Raw genomic sequence first — 15,611 nt, forward strand, 5'->3', positions numbered from 1 at the left:
TTCCAAAATATATAGAGTACTCATACAACTCCACAAAAGGAAGAGAAAGAATCCAATTAAAAAATGGGCAGAGGTTCTAAACCAATGGTTCTCAACCTTCCTAATGCTGCGACCCTTTAATACAGTTCCTCATGTTGTATATGGGTGTATCTGCATGTGGGCGGACCTGCCTGGAGACAGACAGAGGAGCGGTGTCTCAGTTCCTAAGACCATTGGAAATATGTGTTTTCTGATGGTCTTAGGCGACCCCTGTGAAAGGGTCATTCGACTCCCAAAGGGTTTGCGACCCATAGGTTGAGAACCGCTGTATCTAAACAGACACCTCGCCAAACAGGACATAAAATGGCCAAGAGACATATGAAAAAATACTCAGTGTCACTAATCATCAGAGAGATGCAAATTAAAATGGCTATGAGGTATCACCTCACACCTGTCAGAATGGCCGTCATCAACAAATCATCAAACAACAAATGCTGGTGAGGGTGTGGAGAAAAGGAGACCCTAGTTCACTGCTGGTGGGAATGCAGATCAGTGCAGTCACTATGGAAAACAATATGGTGTTTCCTCAAATAATTAAAAATTGAACTGCCATTTGACCCAGTGATCCCACTTCAGGAATATACCCTAAGAAGCCTGAAGCACCAATCAGAAAGAATATATGCATCCCTATGTTCATAGCATCACTATTTACAATTGCTAAGATTAGAAACAGCCAAAGTGTCCATCAATCGACGAGTGGATAAAAAAGCTGCGGTACATTTACACAATGGAATACTATGCAGCTGTAAGGAAGAAAGATCTCTTATCCTTTGAGAGGACATGGAGGGACATGAAGAGTATTATGCTAAGTGAAATAAGCCAAGCAGAGAAAGACAAATATCATATTATCTTGTTTATTTGTGGAATATAATGAACAAAATAAGTGGAATAGACCCAGAGACATAGAAGTAGGGATCAGACTGACAATCCTCAGAGAAAAGCAGGGTGGGGCGTAATAAACCAAAGAACTTATATGCATATATGCATGACCAATGGACACAGACAGCAATGTTGTGAAGGGGGGATGGGAGTAGAGAGGAGAGTGTCAATGGGGCGGGGGGAGAAACATCTGTAATAAAAATAAATTAAATTAAAAAATAAAGAAAAAAATTTACAAACCATATTTAAAAAACAAAATATGTATACTTTATACTTATAATTTTAAGTTGAAAATTTTCTGTTTGCAGAAACATGTATTGAAACATTTAAGACAACTTAAAGTTCACCTTATTTATATGTATGTTATAAAAGTTATTTATGAACTCAGGAAAGTTTCGTTATGTAAAACAACTGAGATACTTTAAAAGGATATCAAATAGTTTACACTTATAAATGCAGCTTAAACTATCTTAAAGTTTCATTAGCTATGTTTGTAAATAGGATCAAACATAAGCCAAAGTCCCTCTTAAAGTGATGTTTAAAGTTGGTAAATTTATTAATCACTAGTAGACCCTAACAGTTTAAGGAAGGACAAGGTTTTTAACTTTGCAAATTTAGTAATTTACATATGAAATCGTAAAGGCAAAGCAAATCCTGCAGACAAAAATGTTTGAGAATATTAAAAAAAAAAAAGCTAACACCAACAAAATGAAATTTGAGTTACTTAAGGAAAAAATCCCCTTCCTCCCCGCGTGCTTCCTGCAGTCCATTAGTCATGGGATGTCTTCCAGTCTGCTCCCGTGTGTCCTGCAATGACCCTGCCCTGCAGCTTAGTTCTTTGAGCTTCCAATCACTGGCGGAGATCCGGCTGTGTGTACACTGTCTAACATGCAACAGCTCCAGCCCACTTAGGCTACTGAGAGAAGGCTGTGCTAATCCCAGCTGCTATGATGGGATGAAATCACATGTCCCATGGTGTCCCACCAAGGGCACATCAAAGCCAGGAACCCCACTCCCTGATCAAGTGTGAGCATCACTGACTGTTGCTTTCCTAACCTTTGATAGAAAGCCAGTGGCTCTGAGGCTCTGGGCTCACCTCATGCCATTCGACCTCATGCCCTCCTATGTCTGTCACCATCTGCTAATCTCCTATTCCCTTCCCCACATACTTAGTTTTCCTTTCCAGCTCTCCTTTTCTTCTTTTTTTTTAATCCTTACTCGAGGACATTTTTCCATTTTTTTGTTCAGATGGAGTGGGAGGGAGAGAGAGGAAGAGAGAAACATTGATGTGAAAGGGACACATCGAGTGGCTGCCTCCCGCAAGCATGACCCAACCAGGGCCGGGGACAAACTGCAACCGAGGTGCGTGCCCTTAGGGGGAACCGAACCCGGGTCTCTCTGGACTGTAGGTCGACGCTCTAACCGCTGAGCCAAAACCGACCAGGGCTCCAGCTCTCCTTTTCAAACGTACCCTTCCCTGCCCTGCTTCCCTAGTCCCTAGGCGACTCCCTAGTCTACTTTCTTCAAGAAACCTTGTTTATGACCATGTAGACGCCAGTGCCTTTCATGCTTCGGTCTCCTGCCAGACATTCCCTTCTGGCTCCAGACCTCGGTTAGCAGCTTCCTACCAGAGACCTATTTCCACTCGGGTGTCTCAGAGCCCGTCCACTCAACATGTCCAAGTCTTAGGTCACGACATTTCTTGCCAAGGCTGGTCCTCTTCTAATGTTCTTTTTTTCAACACGTGGCACCACCAGCCAGCCAGCTGTTGCATCTGCTACAGCACTTAGTCCAGCTGATTTTTCCTCAAATCCACCCAAGTCATTTATCCTTCCTGCCGTCACCCTAGTTCAAGATGCCTTCGCCTCTTGCCTGGACTACAAAAACAGCCTCCTACTTGGTCTCGTCTGCTGTGCCTTCTAGGCAGCTCCTTCTTCACACTGCATCTGGAGCAGGCCTGTCTAATAAAAACAGGGGGGAGCCCTGGCCAGTGTGCTCAGTGGTTAGAGCATCACACTCACACACACCACAACAAAGAGTTGCAGGGTCAGTTCTGGTCAGGGGCATGTACCTGGGTTGCAGGTTTGATCCCTGGTCTTGGTTGGGTCGCATGTGACAGGCAACCAGTCGATGTGTCTCTCTCACATTGATGTTTTTCTCTCTCTCTCGTCCTCCCCCCCATCCCTCCTTTTAACTCTTTCTAAAAATCAATGCAGAAAACATCCTCAGGTGGAATTAACAAGATAAATAAATAAATGAATAAGGGGGGACCACAAATGCAAGCTGCTTACAACACTGTAAAATTTCTACCAGTGACATTTTAAAAGGTTAGCAAGAAACAGGATTTCATGGATTTCAAGAAACAGGTAACATGGATTTCAATTACTTTTTTAACCCAAAATATTATCATTTCACTAGGTAGTCAATCTGTCAAAATTAGATATTTAAACATTCTTTTTTTTTTTTTTCTTATAAAATATTTGAAATCTGGTGTGTATTTTAGCTGTACAGCACATCTTGACGAAAACCAGCAACGTTTCAAGTATTCAACTCTTTTGTGGTTCCATACTGTTGTTAACGTTAGGACCTAAATACCTAACAGCTTACAAGGCCCTGCAACATCTGTGGTGGGCTTCTGCTTAAACTTAGGTTTCTCCTCTTTGCCCCTCACCATCAGTGTGCGAGCCACTTTAGACTTTCACAGGCTCTCAGACATACAGTTTCCACCCACCACAGGTCCTTTGCATATGCTGTTCCCTCTGTTGTATATGACATCCTCTACCACCACCCCTTCCATCATCACCAGCACCTTCACCACCAACCTTATCTCCAGTATTATCACCATTAACACCCCCCACTTCAGCATCACCATGACCACCACTATTACCACCACCTCCACTATCACCACCACCTCCACTGGCACTATCATCCCCTGCTGTAGACACTCTCACTTCTCCTTCAGGTCTCTATTCACCTTCACTCCTCTTCCTCTTAGCCTAGATATGTGTTCTTTTCCTTCATGGCATTTAGCTTACGTCATCCCACTTGTGTGATTAATGCTTGTCTCTCTCACTAGGCCATAAAAAAGAATTGTTTGGTTTAGCTCACCATTGTATTCTCAGTGCTCACCCGGCAACTTGTACATAATAGAATTCAATAAAAGGCTTTGAATAAATAAATGAATCAGTCAAGATATCAGGAAATAAATAACTAGAAAACCAGGCACTGAATAGAGCTTAAAGAAAGAAGTCCATGAACACTGTCGAGTTCGGCAGATAGAATCCAAAGGGGAAAAGGAGGTGTGGGAGGTGATTACGTCTGTTGGGACTCTATCTTGTGCTAAGATCTCAATTCATTGTTTTATAAGTGTTTGTTAATCCTATAACAAGTCTATGAGCCAAGTTTTTTGTTTTGTTTTGTTTTATAATTTTTATTGTTGAATGTAAAATGTATTACAGATGTTCCACATTTTTCCCCCATTGACCCCCTCCTCCCCACTCCCGCCCCCCTCCCGCCTTTTCCCACACTGTTGTCTGTCCATTGGTTATGTATATAAGTTCTTTGGTTTATTTCTTCCCACCCCCCAACCCCTTTCCCTTTGAGGTTTGTCAGTCTAGCAATGAATTTGTACTTCTTAATCCCTTCACCTTTTTCACCCATTCCCCCAACCGCCCTCCCATCTGGCAACCAACAAAAGGTTCTCTGTATCTATGAGAATGTTTCTGTTCTACCTGTTCATTTTGTTGGTAGATTTCATTGTCGATAGATATGTATTCATTGCCATTTTGTTTGTTCATACATTTTATCTTTTTCTTCAAAAAGACCCTTCATCATTTCATATAATAATGGTTTGGTGGTGATGAACTCCTTTAACTTTTTCTTGTCTGGGAAAGTCTTTTTATGGCCATCAATTCTAAATGACAGGTTTGCAGGATAGAGTAATCTTGGTTGTAGGTTCTTGCATTTCATTACTCTGAATATTTCTTGCCACTCCCTTCTGACCTGCAAAGTTTCTTTTGAGAAATCAGCCTACAGCCTTATTGGAACTCCCTTGTAGGTAACTAGCTGCCTTTCTCTTGCTGCTTTTAAGATTCTCTCTTTGTCTTGAACCTTTTGCATTTTGATGATGATGTGTCTTGGTGTGGGTCTTTTGGGGTTCCTCTTGTTTGGGACTCTCTGTGCTTCCTGGACTTGTATGTCTGTTTCCTTCACCAAGTTAGGAAAGTTTTCTGCCATTTTTGTTTCAAACAGGTTTTCGATTTCTTGTTCTCGCTCTTCTCCTTCTGGCAGCCCCAAGATGCGAGTGTTGGCACGCTTGAAGTTGTCCCAGAGGCTCCTTACACTATCCTTATTTTTTTGGATTCTTTTGTCTTTTTGCTGTTCTGATTGGGCGTTTTTTGCTTCCTTATATTCCAAATCGATGGTTTGCTTCTTGGATTTACATACTCTACTATTGAATCTGTGTAAATTATTCTTTATTTCAGTTAATGCCTCCATCAATTCTGACTGTGTATCCATCATTTCTGACTGTGTATCCATCATTTCTGACTGGTCCTTTTTTATGCTCTTGAGGCCCTCCCTAAGTTCACTGAGGTTCTCACTGAGTTCATTGAGTATCCTTATAAGCAGTATTTTGAACTCAGCATCTGTTAGGTTGCTTATCTCCATTTCGCTTAGTTCTTTTCTTGGGGTTTTGTTCTGTTCTTTCATTTGGGACCTGTTTCTTTGCCTCCTCATTTTGGCTGCCTCCCTGTGTTTGTTTCTTTGCATTACTTAACGAGCAGTATAGGGCTCCCTGAGACCAGATGCTGCTCGTTTGAAAGAATTTAGGAAAAACCTGAAGCAGAATCCAAGACAGGCCAATCCTATGGGTCAGCAAGTGGAAACAGCTTGGGTGGGCCTGAAAGTTGGGTGGGGCGGGGCGGGGCCTTAGGGAATCACCAGGGCGGGGCTACCAGTGTGAGCCAGGTTGATGGAGTCCCAGATATGGCTTCTGTCTGCCGCCCCAGGGAAGGGATCACCAAAGGAACAAAGGCCTCTGACAGCACATTTGTCCGGGAGAAAGCCCCCTCTCCAGCCCTCGCTCCAGTGCCAAACAGCTCAGTTCTTCCCTGTATGTCTCTGGCGCCCCTCGAGCTGCCTCCTCTCCAAGCTTAGAGGGAGTGAGTCCGATAAGTCTGTGCGCGGGCCCTTTAAGGAGCTGCCTGGGGCTCCAGCCGCCTCAGCCTCCCTGAGCCTCAGTTCATGCTGGTTTTTCCAGCCAGAAGTTATGGGGACTTCTCTTCTTGGCACTGGAATTCTGAGCGGGACACCTGGTGTGGGACAGGGACCCCCTCAGTCCTCAGGAAGGACCTTCCCAGCTGAGGTATCATCCTGATTTTTATCCGCCACAGGTGGGTGTGGGACCAGCCCATCTCGCCACCGGCCCTCACGCCTCCAACCCTCCTACCAGTCTGGATGTGGCTGCTGCTTTAATTCCGTAGTTGTACGACTTCCATTCAGCTTGATTTCAGGCGGTTTTGAATGATGGTTGTTCTGTAGTTTAGCTGTAACTTTGATGTGGTTGTGGGAGGACGCGATACCGCATTTACCTACCCGCCATCTTGACCGGAAGTCCTCTATGAGCCAAGTTTTATCTGAGTTTTAAATTCAAGGAGGTTCACAAAACAGGCCACACCAAGAGACATAGTAATTAAAATGCCAAAAATTAAAGACAAAGAGAGAATCCTAAAAGCAGCAAGAGATAAGCAACAGGTTACCTACAAAGGAAATCCCATAAGGCTCTCAGCTGACTTCTCACAAGAAACACTACAGGCCAGAAGGGAATGGCATGAAGTAATCAAGGTCATGAAAAACAAGGATCTGAATCCAAGACTACTCTACTTAGCAAGGCTGTCATTCAAAATAGAGGGTCAAATAAAGAGCTTCCCAGACAAAATAAGGCTAAGGGAATACATTAGCACCAAACCAGCACTGCAAGAAATGTTAAAAGGACTGCTATAATTAGTAGAAGAAATAGAAAGAAAAATATAACCAAAATAAACAAAAATGGCAATAAAAAGTACATATCAATAATCACCTTAAATGTAAACAGATTGAATGCTCTGATAAAAAGACACAGAGTAACCCTGGCCAGTTTGGCTCAGCGGTTGGAGCGTCCACCTGCGGTCTGGAGAGACCCCGTTTCGGTTCCCGCTAAGGGCACGTACCTCGGTTGCAGTTTGTCCCCAGCCCTGGTTGGTCGTGCGGGTGGCAGCCACTCGATGTGTTCCTTTCGCATCGATGTTTGCCTCTCTCTCTCTTCCTCTCTCTCCCTCCCACTCCCACTCTATCTGTACAAAAAATGGGAGAATGTCCTCGGGTGAGGATAAAAAAAAAAAAAGACACAGAGTAGCTGACTGGATAAGAAAGCATGACTCATCTATATGTTGTTTACAAGAGACCCACCTCATAACAAAAGACTCACATAGGTTGAAAGTGAAGGGATGGAAAAAAAATTTCCAAGCAAAAAAAAAAAAAGCTGGGGTAGCAGTACTCATATCTGATAAAATAGATTTCAAAATGAAGACCATAACTAGAGACAAAGAAGGCCACTACATAATATTGAAAGGATCTATCCAACAAGAAGATATAACCTTGATTAACATATATGCACCCAATATAAGAGCACCAAAATATATTTAAAATCTCCTGGAGGACTTCAAAGGAGAAATCGACAGCAATACAATCATAGCAGAGGACTCCAACACCCCATTGACACCACTGGATAGATCCTCTAGACAAAAAGTTAGCAAGGAAACAGAGACTCTAAATGAAGCACTAGACCAAATGGATTTAATAGATATCTACAGAGAATTACACCACAAAACTGCAGAATTCACATTCTTCTCAAGTGTACATGGGACATTCTCAAAGATAGACCACATGATAGAATGCAAACTAAATCTCTACAAGTTCAAGAAGATTGAAATCATATCAAGCATCTTCTCAGATCACAACGACATGAAACTAGAAATCAATTGCAACAAAAACATGCAAAAACATTTGAACACATGGAGGCTAAATAGCATGTTATTAAACAATGAATGGGTTATCGAGGAGATCAAGGAAGAAATTAAAAACTTCCTGGAAATGAATGAAAATGAGCACACAACAACACAAAATCTATGGGATGCAGCAAAAGCAGTTCTGAGAGGGAAGTTCATAGCACTACAGGCCTACCTCAAGAAACAAGAAAATTTTGTAATTGACTGCCTAACCTCGCAACGTAAAGAATTAGAAAGCAAACAAAAATAAAACCCCAAAGCAAGTAGAAGGAAGGAAATAGTAAATATCAGAGCAGAAATAAATGACATAGAGACCAAAACAAACAAACAAAAACAAAAAAACAATTCAAAGAATCAATGAAACAAAGAGATGGTTTTTCGAAAAGATTAACAAGATTGATGGACCCTTAGCTAGACTCACCAAGAAACAAAGAGAGAGAACACAAATGCACAAAATCAGAAATGAAAGAGGAGAAGTAACAACTGACACCACAGAAATACAAAAGATCGTTAACAGCTACTACGAACAATTATATGGCAACAAATTCGACAATCTAAGTGAAATGGACAAATTTCTAGAAACACACAGTCTCCCAAAACTGGACCGGGAAGAGATAGAAAATGTGAACAGACCAATAACAACTAAGGAAATTGAAGAGGTAATCAAGACTCTCCCAGCAAACAAAAGCCCAGGCCCGATGGCTTCACAGGGGAGTTTTACCGAACATTCAAAAACTAACACCCATTCTCCTCAAATTATTTCAAAAAATTCAAGAAGAAGAAATACTTCCAAACTCGTTTTATGAGGCCAGCATAATTCTAATTTCAAAACCAGAAAAAGATACTACAAAGAAAGAAAACTACAGGCCAATATCCCTGATGAACATAGACACCAAAATCCTGAACAAAATACTAGCAAATCGGATCCAGTAATACATCAAAAAAATTATTCACCATGACCAAGTGGGATTCATCCCAGGGATGCAAGGCTGGTACAGTATTCACAAATCAATAAATGTGATATACCACATAAACAAAATGAAGAATAAAATCCACATGGTCATATCAATAGACACTGAAAAAGCATTTGACAAAATCCAGCATCCATTTCTGATAAAAACACTCAGCAATGTGGGAATAGAGGGGTCATATCTCAACATAATAAAGGCCATATATGAAAGACCTACAGCCAACATCATACTTAATGGACAGAAACTAAAAACATTTCCCTTAAGAACAGGAACAATACAGGGATGTCCCTCCACCACTCTTATTTAACATTGTACTGGAAGTCCTAGCCACAGCAATCAGACATGAAGAAAAAATAAAAGGGATCTAAATTGGAAAGGAGGAAGTGAAACTGTCATTATTTGCAGATGACATGATATTATACATAGAAAACCCTAAAGACTCCATCAAAAATCTACTAGACTTAATAAATGAATTTGGCAAAGTAGCAGGATACAAAATTAACGTCAAGAAATCGATGGCATTCTTATACACCAATGATGAACTCACAGAATGAGAAACTGAAAAAACAATCCCATTTACCATCGTGGCAAAATAATTAAGATACCTAGGAATAAACTGAACCAAAGAAGTAAAGGACCTATTTGCAGAAAACTATAGGACATTGAAAAAAGAAATAGAGGAAGATATAAAAAAGTGGAAGCACATACCTTGTTCATGGATTGGAAGAATTAACATCATTAAAGTGTCCATATTACCCAAAGCAATCTATAGATTCAATGCAATCCCCATCAAAATACCAATGACAAACAAATACTTCAAAAGTTCATATGGAACCAAAAAAGACCCTGAATAGCCACAGCAATTTTGAAAAAGAAGGACAAAGTAGGTGGGATCACAATACTAGATATCAGATTATACTACAAAGTGACTGTAATCAAAACAGCCTGGTACTGGCACAAGAACAGGCGTATAGACCAGTGGAACAGAACTGAGAACCCAGAAATGGACCCAAGGCAATATACTCAATTAATATTTGACAAAGGTGACAAGAGCATACAGTGGAGTAAAGACAGCCTCTTTAGTAAATGATGTTGGGAAATTGGACAGCTACATGTAAAAAAAATGAAACCAGACCATCAACTTACACCATACAAAAATAAACTCAAAATAAACTTAAATGTGACTCATGAATACATAAAAATCCTAGAAGAAAATGTAGGCAACAAAATTTCGGACATCATACGCAGCAGAATTTTCACTGATACATCATCTAAGGCAACAGAAACAAAGGAAGAAATGAACACATGGGACTACATCAAACTCAAAAGCTTCTGTACAGCAAAAGAAACAACCATCAAAATGGAAAGGCAACCCACTGTATGGGAGAACATCATTGCCAATGATACATCAGATAAAGGGTTAATTTCCAAAATATATAGAGTACTCATACAACTCAACAAAAGGAAGACAAAGAACTCAATTAAAAAATGGGCAGAGGAGCTGAATAGATACCTCTCCAAACAGAACATACAAATGGCCAAGAGACATATGAAGAAATGCTCGACATCAATAATCATCAGAGAGATGCAAATTAAAACAACAATGACGTATCACCTCACACCTGTCAGAATGGCTGCCATCAACAAATCATCAAACAACAAGTGTTGGTGAGGATGGCAGAAAAGGGGACTCTAGTGCACTGCTGGTGGGAATGCAGACTGGTGCAGCCACTATGGAAACCAATATGGTGTTACCTCAAAAAGTTAAAAATTGATCTCCCATTTGACCCAGTAATCCCGCTTCTAGGAATATACCCTAAGAAGCCTGAAACACCAATCAGGAAGAATATATGTACCCCCATGTTCATGGCAGCACTATGTACAATAGCTAAGATCTGAAAACAACCCAAGTGTCCATCAGTAGACAAATGGATAAAAAAGCTGTGGTACATATATACAATGGAGTACTATGCAGCAGTAAGAAAGAAAGATCTCTTATCCTTTGAGATGACATGGAGGGACCTGGAAAGTATTATCCTAAGTGAAACAAGCCAAGCAGAAAAGACAAATACCACATGAGCTCACTTATATATGGAATATAATGAATAAAACAGTCTGAGGAATAGGGTAGATGCAGAAACACGGAAGTAGGGTACACACTGACAACCCTCAGAAGAGGGGGTAGAGGGGGGTGGGAAGAGATAAACCACAGAACTTATATGCATGTATGCATAACCAATGGACATGGACAACAAAGCTGGGGGTGGGGCGGGGGGGATGGGGAGGAGGGTGTCAATGGGGTAAAAAAAGAGAAACATCTGTAACAAAAATAAAATTATAAAAGAAAAAGAAAAAAAATTCAAGGAGGTTCAGAGGATTCAGGAACTTGCAAGTAACATAGTTGGGACTGGGATCTCAATCTGTCTGATTTCAAAACCTACTGCCTTGCATTTCACCAGATCCTTATAGACAACTTCCCAAGCTTTATAATCTTGCTAGACTTGTTATTCAATGAGAATGTGACCGAACACTCAAATAATAGAAAAGCTGAATTGTTTATAGTATGTGTGTATATCCCTGTGTATGTGTACCCATTTGCAGCCAAGTTTTTTTTTAACACAAATGTTGCCCAAAATGCACTTCACAATTCAAGTATGATTGCCTCATACAAGTATGAGAATCTTAAGCAAAAACAACCTTTGCCTGAAATGGTGTCATTTATTATTTTAAGTCCAAGAAGGAAGTCAAGTGATGATTGAATAATGGCTCAAGTATGGAACACCTCAAATACCAGTTCATTTCCTTCCTGTTTATGTGAGTTTGTACATATCCTGTGCCTAACAGAATGCTTGAAATACTGAAAGAGCTCATTGATTGTAAGCTATTGTTATTGTTATCATTATCATTTTCATTGCTGGCTCATTGCAGCTTTTCATTTATTTTTTGCAAGCACGCTAAAATATAGATCCTTAAACATATACTACGCTGGCACTATGGGCCACATTGAATCCCTGCCATACATCACTTCTGGATTGACACAGGGCAGCCATCAACTGTGGCCTATGTACTAAGGATTCAAGCTGAGATTGATGTCCAGAGCCCAGCACAATCCAGCTGTGCCCATCTGCCATGTCATTATGGGAACACTAGAACATGGCTCATGAGAATAAGTGTTTGCAGTCAGAGCGACTTGGTTCAAATCTTGCCTCTTCCACATGCTAGCTGTATGTCCAAGCAATTCACAAGACTCAATTTTCACATCTATTACACGGGGATAATAATTATTATCTGGCATATAGCGCCCACAACCTGGTAACTGCTCAGTGTTACCTATTATTTGTAAGAAAGGCCCTAGGATTTAAACTATAGAAACTTAGTCCCATCTCTAGTTTGCTGTGGGACCAGCTAGGCTAATCAAATTGTTACTGAATCAGGGTGAAAATAATGAAAACATTTGTCCTGGGGAAAATAAATATCACACAGTCACTTCCTCAGTTCACAGTTGCCCCTTCCTATCTCCTGATTCAAGCAGCCCCGATCCCCAAGCTCCAGAATCTGCTAAGATTAGTGACGGCATCACCAGTAACTAGGAAACAGCAGGAATAGCACCTTGCCAACCTTGAGCATGCATTGGGTACCACCAGGGCTAGTCCTACCTTAACTCTGTCGAATGTCCAGACTGGCTTTTAGAGCGTTAGGATGCTATAGCACCTTGTTTATTGTGAGAAGTGGTATTTCAAAAAGTGATTCAAAAACATTTCTGACAACATGAAGTTGAACAGAGAGGCAGTGTGGTACACTGGTTATGAATAGCGATTCTGGGCCCTCTTGCTAACTGGATGATCCGGACCAAGTTACCCTCTGTGTAAAATGAACTTCATAGAGTAGTTGTGGACATCAGGCAAGGGACCATGTACGAGGCCCAGAGAGTGCCTGGCATGTGTGAATGCTACTCCTGAGTTGGTTGGTAAGCAGTCAATGAATGAATGTATTTATTTTACAAAATCAAGGGAGAATCAAAGCTGCCTGTCAATACATGTGCAAAAACAGCAGGCCCGTGAGTACTAACGGTATGTTGACAAAGGTACGTAACGATGGGGTGAATGAGGAGAGCAAGGGGAGTTGTAGGTCAGTGGACAGGAACTTTTAGACACATGAAATTTCAGAGGTTCGTTGGCAAAGAATAAAAATTCAGAGAGAAAACTAAACAATAGGGATGGGGCCGGACATCTGGGTAAATATTTTCCCCCACTTTTTCCTAAACAGCATTCGTTTCTAATCTTAAACCATTTGCCCAGAAAAGGACCAGATTACTATTGCCACTTGAATAATCAGATCCCAAACCTGTCTTGTCTCTGGACTACTGAGAGGGAGGGAGAGAGAGAGAGAGAGACACGGAGAGAAACATCGATGTGATAGAGCCACATTGACTGGTTGTCCCCCACCCATGACCCAACAAGGGCCTTAGGGGATGAACTGCAACCGAGGTACGTGCCCTTGACTGGATCGAACCCAAGACTGATTGGTCCTTGTGCCAGTGCTCCAACCGCTGAGCCAAACCAGCCAGGGCCCCTTCATGAATATTTTATGTGTGGAAGCGTCTGGCCTCTTTGTCAAGGGAGGGCCCCAGGCCTAATCTGCAGGCCCAACAATAACGTATTCATTACTCTCTTGGAGGAGAGACAGGGACTTGGCTTTGGGAAGAAAAGAGACACTGCTGTCTTTTCTAAGAATGAGGGGCAATGCTAATGAGAAAGTCCCCCCAGCACTCACAGAAACACAAAAGGAACTGTTGTGTTTTTCAACTTCACAAGCTTGCATCACTGGGCAACACAGCCGTGCCAGGGACCGGTGCCGAATAACTGTTTCACCCCCGCCTGGCCAGGGAATGCCACACTGAAATCCCACTTTTGCATAACGTTTCGAAGTTATTGCAATTTTAGGAAATGAAAGTGACTGCCAAGGAGGACCGGAACTTCCTAGGGTGTCGAAACTGCCCTGTGCCATCTGTTGAGGAAGCCAATTAGCGAGGTAGGGGTTGAAAAAGGAGGACGGGAAAAGAACAATAACTTTCAAGCAGCTACTAGGTGCCAGGCATATGTTTTCAGGCGTGTTTATTCAGCAGATCCTTTGGTCAGGCGTGGTGTTAGTGGCTGGGGTAAGCAGCACACAAGTCATGGTCCCTGCCCTCAAGAAGCTCAGTCTTTTGGGGAAGAGGTAAACTGAGCAAGTGCTTCCAAGAGGGACGCCATGAACAGCATCACGCAAGGGGCAGAAGTCTCTTAGATCCTGATGGCAAACATGATGCTGGGCAACCTGAGGTTAGAGAGACTAGAGAAGCTCAGAAGAAGCATAGTCAGGATTTGAACTCCAGACATCTAAATCCACAGCCCAGCGTCTTTCTTTTTTAGAAAATTTTTTTATTTTTACATTCAATATTATTTTGTGTTTGTTTCAGGTGTATGGCATAGTGGTTAGACAAATATATACTTTACAAAGTGGTTCCCTGATATTTCCAGTGTCTACCTGGTACCACGTATAGTTATTATTATATTATTGACTATATTCCCCATGCTGTGACTCTTCTGTAACTACCAATCTGTACTTTTTACCCTCTTCAATGTCCTTTTAATCAGCTGAATTTTGTATCTACCATTGGCATGTCACCAGGGTGAGGCTTAAATAACAAAGGTACTCTTTTCAAAGAGTTTCGTATCTTCAAACAGTGAGCTGCTGCACAAAGACATTATTACCAAGGGTAGTAGAATGAAAAGCCGCAGGAAATTGTGGCCCCACCCTTACTGGGTGGGTGGTCTTGAGTTAGTTCATCACTCAGTGTTTCTGGGCCTCAGTTTCTTGGGAATGCTACCTTTGCAAGGGGCTGTTAAAAAAGATTATATTAGATGGCAGAGGTGAAAACTAGTTTGTAAACTAAAACCACTCACTATTCTTATGCTTATTATTATTACTATTATTCAGACAGTATCTGAATCACCAGTCTTCCCCTGGTTGACTCTTGGCTGTTGCCTCAGCCTGGGTTTGATCTCAAATCAAAGAACATGGTGGTCATGTTTCCACTTTAGGGTGACCAACTATCCTGGTTTTCTAGGACTGTCCTGATTTTAGCTCTGAAAATTTCATGTTCAAGGCAACTCCTCAGTCCTGGGCCTCTGGGGTGTCTGATGACCCAATATCACGCCCTTCTAGTGGATTCTACAAGGTACTAACTAGTGTGGCAAAAACAGGGATTTTAGCATCAGATAGATCCAAGTTCAGTGCTTGGATCTATTAGGTCACTTCTAAGCTGTGTAATCTTAGGGAAGCTACTCATTATTTCAGAACATAGATACTATTTACCTCATCTGATTTGTTACAAGAGTCTCCCCTCCCCAGGTACCCACTCCCCTCTCGTTCACTGTGTTCCACGTTGTTGGCCTCCAATCTCTTCCTCAAACATGCAAACTCACTCTCCCACTTCGCACTCTCTGTTCCCTCTGTGTGGAAGGCCTGGGTATTTGCAGAGGGGCTCTTTCGTGACATTGGGGTCTCTGCTTTCCTGTTACCTTCTCATGAGGTCTTCCCTCGCCATTCACTTGGAAGTTCCTTCCCCAATACTCCCAGGTGCTCTTTGTTTTATCGCTATTTTATTTCCTTCCTAACACCAAATGATCTGGAA

Source organism: Molossus molossus, unplaced genomic scaffold, assembly GCF_014108415.1.
Source record: "Molossus molossus isolate mMolMol1 unplaced genomic scaffold, mMolMol1.p scaffold_m16_p_4, whole genome shotgun sequence".
NCBI classification, from domain to species: domain Eukaryota; kingdom Metazoa; phylum Chordata; class Mammalia; order Chiroptera; family Molossidae; genus Molossus; species Molossus molossus.